The sequence below is a fragment of the Triticum dicoccoides genome, chromosome 7B (genome assembly GCF_002162155.2).
Source record: "Triticum dicoccoides isolate Atlit2015 ecotype Zavitan chromosome 7B, WEW_v2.0, whole genome shotgun sequence".
Lineage (NCBI taxonomy): Eukaryota > Viridiplantae > Streptophyta > Magnoliopsida > Poales > Poaceae > Triticum > Triticum dicoccoides.
Window position 1 is genome coordinate 67,248,968 of NC_041393.1, and position 7,746 is coordinate 67,256,713.

Below are 7,746 nucleotides of genomic sequence, written 5' to 3' on the forward strand. Positions count from 1 at the left end.
GACATCCTTTGCTGTGAGGTTAAGTAGAGTGTACTTGCGAATGTCATCAGCCTCCGCCATCTTGCATAGATCGGTAAGACCAATCTCAGTGATGGTCCACAGTTCGCTGTCCATAGCCATGAGTCACTTCTTCATCATGGCCTTCCACCGAGGGTACTCATGAACGTCAAAGATGGGGCAGGAAATGTTCATCATTCCTGCAGTCGACATAACTAAAAATCCAGGTGGTTAAACCAAAATCACACAGAACAAGGGAGTACCTTGCTCTAATACCAATTGAAAGTGCATTATATCGACTAGAGGGGGGTGAATAGGCGATTTTTATGAATTCTTCACTGAGTAATTTCAGGGTGAGGAAATTCCTAAGCGAAGAACTACTTGTAGCGGAATAAGTACTCAAAAGTAAACATGGTAGAACATAGGCATAGTCATCATGATGAAATGAAGACAAGCACAGAGTACAGAAAGCGTAAGCACAAGATAACACAAGATGAAGACAAACAGACTGAAGAAATTGAACTGAGGAAATTGAGAAAGTCTTCAGTCAGTCTTCAAACAGATATGAACAAGCACTCACAACAGAATTGAGGAAATGAAATAGTTGAGGAATATAGAACCAGTAAGCTTGGTGAAGACAAAGATTTGGTAGACCAATTCCAATTGTTGTCTCAGTTGTACATCTGGTTGGAGTCGCTGAGTATTTAAACTCAAGGACACAGAGTCCCGGACACACAGTCCTCACCGTATTCTCCTTGAGCTAAACTCACACAGACCTCGCCTAATCACTCGTGGTAAGTCTTCAGGTGACTTCCGAACCTTCACAAACTCGTTCACTCGGCGATCCACAATTCCTCTTGGATACTCTAGACCTTGACGCCTAACCATCTGGAAGAAGCATAGTCTACAAAGGTAACAAGCGTCAGATCCACGCAGGATCAATCTCTTCAGTGATGCTCAATCACTTTGGGTTTGAAGGTGTTTGGGTTTGAGTTTTCCTCACTTGATGATTTTCGCTCAAAGTCCTCGGAGGATGGGATGCTCTCAAATGACAAGTGTTAGTTTCTCTCAGAGCAGCCAACCAGCTAGTGGTTGTAGGGGGGGCTATTTATAGCCTAGAGAGCAGCCCGACATGATAAGACATAAATGCCCTTCAATGATATGACCATTAGATGGGTAGATATTTTTTGACAGCTCACGCGTAGCACAACAACGGTCGGAATTATGACTCTCAAATTCCTCAGGGCTATCATGTTCCTCACTGTGTAGGCAATCTGCACTGGCGAATTCCTAACTCCTCAGTCAGAACAAATTCCTCAGCAACCAGAAGAACTTTGTCTCTGTTACTGAAGAAATTGACTGAACTGTATGAGATTTCCAATGGCTTCACTTGAAGGGATTGGTAGGTGTAGGATTTTGAGTTGAGCATCACACAGAAATTTTTCCTTAGTATTTTCTCGACCCCCTTTAACATTACGGTGTTTCCTATGACTCAAGAAAGAGAAAATGAAACTACAAGAACCAAGTCTTCATGCTTCATGTTCCTCGAATGATTTCCAAGTCTTCAAGGTCACACCAATTTCTTCACTTTCAAAGTCTTCAGAAAGTCTTTAGTCGAAGACCTTCATTTTTAGGGGTCGACTTTCTCTATAAATATAAAACTCCTCATAGACTTATAGACCTGTGTACACTCACAAACACATCAGTATCTTAACCTATAAGTCTTCAGTACACCAAAATCACTAAGGGGCACTAGATGCACTTACATGGCTCCGCGCGCCTTGGCGGACCCGGCGAACTTCTGCACACGGCTTCCTCGCCCCCCGGTGAGGCACACTCCGGCCAAGCCCGGACTCGGGGCGACCCGGCCGCCACAGCCGCCAACGTCCTGGGCGACGAGTCCGCCCCGGAGACCCAGCACAGACCCGGCCACCATGGCAGGCGTCCGGCTCCAACCGACCCGGCCCCCCGGGGCCTGGCCGCTAGTCGACTCGGCCTGCGTGCCATCGATAATGTTGACGCCTGCCACCGCCTCGATCAACTCGCTCGCTCCATAGAGGTGGAGGAGAGCGGCGCTATCGGGTCAGCGTGCTTCGGCCCACGCATCCGGGACGAGCCCTTTCCCAAAGGATTCATGCTCCCCCGTGACACCCCCAAGTACAATGGGACCGTGAAGCCAGAAGATTGGCTCACTGACTACACCACAGCCATTGGCATCACCGGTGCCAATAGCCGTCTCGCCATGCGCTACGCACCGCTCATGCTCCAGGGGTTGGCCCGCACGTGGTTGAACAGTCTGCCAATGGGCAGCATCAACACGTGGGTCGATTTCGAGGAGGCCTTCGTCCGCAACTTCACAGGGTCCTACAAGCGACCCGGCTGCCCTAGCCAGCTCGCCATGTGCGTGCAGGGGCCAACAGAGACCGGTCGCGAGTACCTCGCCTGCTGTACCATGCTCTGAAACAGCTGCGAGGGTGTCCATGAAGTCTAGGCGATCCAGTACTTCGTCAACGGGTGTGGAGACGGCACCATCCTCAAGCACAAGCTCTTGCGCTCCGAGCCGTCCACCATGGCCGCGCTCATGGTGAAGGCGGACAAATAAGCCAACACCGACTCCGCAATGAAGATCCAGGTGGCACTGGATGAAGCCGGCAAGGTGAAGCCGGTTCCCCCTCCGAAGCCGGCCGGCGAAAGCAGCCGGCAGCAGCATCACCAGAACAACAAGTGCAAGGCCGACCAGCCGGTGCAGCGTCACGACAACCGGCTCGTCGTGGCCGCCGAGCCCGTGGCAGACCCGGTGGCGAAGTGCCGGCACACCGGCAAGATGGCGTGGCAGCCCGCCATGAGTTTCAAAGAGATGCTCCACGCTCCCTGCAAGCACCCCAGCGGCGCGAGACCATCCATGCACACGCTTCAGCAGTGCGCCATCACCAAGCGCATCATGAGGGGCGACGCCCCACCCCCTCCGGCTCCGGCTCCAGGCGCGGGTCGGCCGCCTCCGCCTCCACCACCGCCTCCAGCTGGCAGCGTGATGCATGACGACGCCTTCCCGGACTAGAACGCGGCCTACATCATCTTCACCAGCCTCGGCGACGACAAGCGCATCGAGCGCCTCCTTCGGCAGGAGGTGAACACCGTCGTCCCGGCCAAGCCAGAATTCATGCACTGGTCGGATTGCCTGATCACCTGGACCCGGGAGGATCACCCGGCAGAGATGTCGAATCCGAATGGTTACGCCCTCGTCCTCAACCCCACCATCATCGCGCGACGTGGCAAGTTCTCCCGAGTCCTCATTAACGGCGGCAGCAGCATCAACATCCTCTACTGCGACATGATGACCAAGCTCGGCCTCAAGGTCGAGGACCTGGAGCCGACCCGGACAATCTTCCACGGCATCGTACCCGGCCTTTCCTGCTCTCCCATTGGCCGGTTTTGGCTCGACGTCCTGTTCGGTGACAGCGGCCACTTTCGACGCGAACCGATCTGGTTCGAGGTGGTGGACCTGTCCAGCGCGTACCATGTGTTGCTGGGCCGGCCCGAGCTTGCAAAGTTCATGGCGGTTCCCCACTATGTGTATCTGAAGATGAAGATGCCGGGTCCCAAGGGCCTCATCACTGTCACCGACGACTACTGCAAGTCCCTGGAGTGCCCCTGAGACGGTGCCAAGTTGGCCAAGTCGCTGGTCATAGCCGAGGAGCGGCGCCAGCTCGTCCGGATCGTCGCCATGGCAGGCAAAGCCTCGGCCGCATCGATCCCGGTCAAGGACCCGGCCGACGAAGCCGCCTTCAGGCCCTCAGAGGAAACCAAGAAGGTGAAGATGAACCTGGAAGACCCCAGCTGCAGCAAGTACATCATCGTAGGCGCCCGCCTCGACAGCAAATAGGAAGGCAAGCTCGTCGACTTCCTCCGTGAGAATCGAGATATCTTCGCATGGACCCCTAAGGACATGTCGGGTATCCCGAGGAAGTACGCCGAGCACAAACTTCACGTCCGCAAGGATGCCAAGCCTGTCCGTCAGCCCCTACGACGATTTTCTGAAGAGAAGAGAAGAACCATCGGTGAAGAGGTCGCCAAGCTTTTGGCGGCCGACTTCATAATGGAAGTGTTTCACCCTGAGTGGTTGGCCAACCCAGTTCTCGTCCTGAAGAAAAACAAGACCTGGCGCATGTGTATTGACTACACCAGCCTCAACAAGGCCTGTCCCAAGGATTCGTTTGCCCTCCCGTGGATCGACCAAGTCATCGACTCGACCACCGGGTGCGAGCTCATGTCCTTCCTGGACGCTTACTCCGGCTACCACCAGATCAAGCTAGACCCAGCCGACGCCCTGAAGACGTCTTTCATCACGCCCTTTGGGGCATACTGTTACATCACCATGTCGTTCGGCTTAAAGAACGTCGGCGCCACCTTCCAATGCTGCATGTAGAAATGCCTGCTGCCGCAACTCGCTCGCACTATCCACGTTTACATGGACGACATCGTGGTGAAGACCAAGTAGCACCTCACGCTCCTTGACGACTTGAAGGAAACATTCGCCAACCTCCGCGAATACAAGGTCAAGCTTAACCCGGAAAAATGTGTTTTCGGCATCCCGACCAGAAAGCTACTCGGCTTCCTCATCTCGGAATGCAGCATCGAGGCGAACCCGGAGAAGATCAAGGCCATCGAGCGCATGCGCAAGCTAGCTCGACTGCGCGATGTCCAGAAGTTCACCGGATGCTTGGCCTCGGTCAGCCGGTTCCTAAACCGGGTGGGCGAGAGGGTGCTGCCCCTATACCAGTTAATGAAGAAGACGAGCCCGTTCAAATGGAACGACAAGACAGATGAGGCCTTCCAAGACCTCAAGCGCATGCTCTCCACCACACCAGTGTTGGCCGCGTCGACCGACAAGGAGCCACTGTTGCTCTACATAGCCGCGACCTCGCGGGCGGTCAGCACGGTGCTGGTGGTCGAGCGACCAGAGAAGGGCAAGATCCAGGTCGTCCAGCGTCCGGTCTACTACCAGAGCGAGGTGCTCTCCATCTCCAAGCAGAACTACCCGCACTACCAGAAGATGTGTTACGGCGTGCACCTCACCGCCAAGAAGCTAAAGCAGTACTTCCAAGAGCATGTCGTCACCGTCGTCAGCATAGCACCTATCGGAGAAATCATCGGGTGCCGGGATGCCTCTGGCCGGGTGGCCAAGTGGGCGCTCCAGCTAGCCGGCCACACCATCCTCTACAAGCCTCGCACCACGATCAACTCTCAGGCCCTGGCCGACTTCCTCGTCGACTGGACTGAGACCCAGTACTTACCACCGCCTCCCGACTCGACGCATTGGCGCATGCACTTCGACGGGTCCAAGATGCAACTCGGCTTGGGGGCCGGCATCGTGCTATCATCGCCGAAGGGCGACCGACTCCGCTACGCGCTCCATATCCAGTTCGCCGCCTCCAACAACATCGTCGAGTACGAAACCCTCGTACACGGCCTCTGGCTTGCCAAGAAACTCGGCATCCAACGCATCCTGTGCTACGGTGACTCGGACCTTGTGGTGCAGCAGTGCTCCGGCGAGTGGGACGCCCGCGACTCCAACATGGCAAGCTACCGCTTCCTCGTCCAGAAGCTGATCGGGTCCTTCAAGGGCTGCGAGTTCCTCCATGACCCGCGCGCGGAGAACGAAGCGGCCGACACACTCGCCAAGATCGCATCGTCCTGGCAGTCCATCCCGTCCAACGTCTCCCTCGGGCACCTGCACAAGCCGTCCGTCAAGCCGCCGCCGGACTCCGAGTCCATCCACGTTCCAGACAACCCGGCCACGCCTCAACCCGGCCCGGGGGCTGCTGAACCTGGCCCGGGGGCTACTCAGCTCTATCCGGCCGACATCACCCCGGACCCGGCCGCCGCCGTTCCCAACCCAGGGGCTGCTCAACCCGGCTCGGGGGCTGCCGACCCAGAACCCACCCTGGTGACCGTCTTTGCCGTGGTTACGGCTCTGTCGTGGGCCCTTCCAATATCAGAGTTCCTGGAGAACGGGGTTCTCCCCATGGATGAAACCAAGGCCCGGCAAGTGCAGCGCCGGGCGTTCGCCTACAGCATCATCAACAACGAGCTCGTCAAGCACATCTCCACCAACATGTTCTAGCGCTGCGTCGAGCAGGATCGAGGCATCGACATCCTCCTCGACATACACCAGGGCGAATGCGGGCACCACGCCGCATCGCGATCCCTGGTGGCCAAGGCGTTCCGCCACGGTTTTTACTGGCCCACGGCCCTCGAAGACGCCGAGTCACTCGTTCTCAAGTGTGAGGGGTGCGAGCGCTTCAGCAAACGCAGCCACCAGCCGACGTCAGCACTCTGCACCATACTGATCGCCTGGCCCTTCGCGGTCTGGGGACTTGACATGGTGGGACCCTTCAAAACTGCTCGAGGCGGCATGACGCACCTGCTGGTGGCAGTGGACAAGTTCACTAAGATGATCGAAGCTCGGCCGATCAAGAAACTGGACGGGACAATAGCCGCCCGGTTCATCATGGACATAGCGGTTCGCTACGGCATGCCAAACAGCATCATCATGGACAACGGCACCAACTTCACCAAGGGCGCGCTCGAGCAATACTGCTCCGTCTCCGGCATCCTCCTCGACCTGGCCTCCGTTGCGCATCCGCAGTCCAACGGGCAGGTCGAGCGGGCCAACGGACTCATCCTGTCCGGCGTCAAGCCGCGACTCGTCGAGCCACTTATCTGCTCACCCGGCAGCTGGCTCGATGAGTTGTCAGCCGTCCTCTGGAGTCTCCGCACCATGTCGAATCGGTCGATCGGGTTCACCCTGTTCTTCCTCGTTTATGGAGCCGAAGCTGTCATCCCGACCGACGTCAAGTTCGACTCGCTGTGCGTCGTGATGTACACCGAAGCCAAAGCCAGAGAAGCCCACGAAGATGGCGTCAACCTGCTCGAAGAAGCGCGCCTCCTGGCGCTCAGCCGTTCGGCCATCTACCAGCAAGGCCTGAGGCACTACCACAGCAAGAAGATCAAGCCCCTCGCGTTCCGCGAGGGCGACCTCGTCCTTCGACTCGTCCAAGAGCAAGCAGGCCAGCACAAGTTGTCCCTTCCATGGGAGGGCCCATTCATCGTGAGCAGGGCCTTGCACGATGGCAACGCCTACTACCTCATCGACGCACGAAGATCAAATAAGCGCAAGAGAGACACCGCCGGCGAAGAAACGACTCGGCCGTGAAACGTGGAACTCCTTCGTCCGTTTTACAATTAGCCGCACAAGTGTATGTATCATCGCCTTTTGTAAACGCATGAAACTATGGGGTTCCCGAACGAGACTCAGGGGCTGCCTTTTGTCGACCAATTTATTGTGTCCCTACTTTCTCGCATCACCATGCCACTGAACCCAGCCACCGGTCCGACCAGCTCGACCCGGGGGCTCGGGGGCTGGCCGGCTCGATCGCCACCCCTCTGCCTTGCTTGGTGATTCCTGATACAGTAAGGTTGTCGCGGTCCCCCACTTCGCCTAAAAGCCACATATCCGGCTTCGGCTGTCGGCCGGCAAGCACAACAGGCCAAAGCTCCTTCATGCTTCAAACACCAAGTCAAAGGCCGCCGGGTCGATTGACCCGGCCCATCACATAGAAACTAAACAGCCGCATGACCGGCTGCTCGCCAACCGGTTTCGCCGGGTTGCCGCAAGCCGGCCCAGTGGGTTCGGTCGCGCTCAACATTTTGAAGGGCCCAAGTCCTGCATGCTCCGCTCAAAGAACT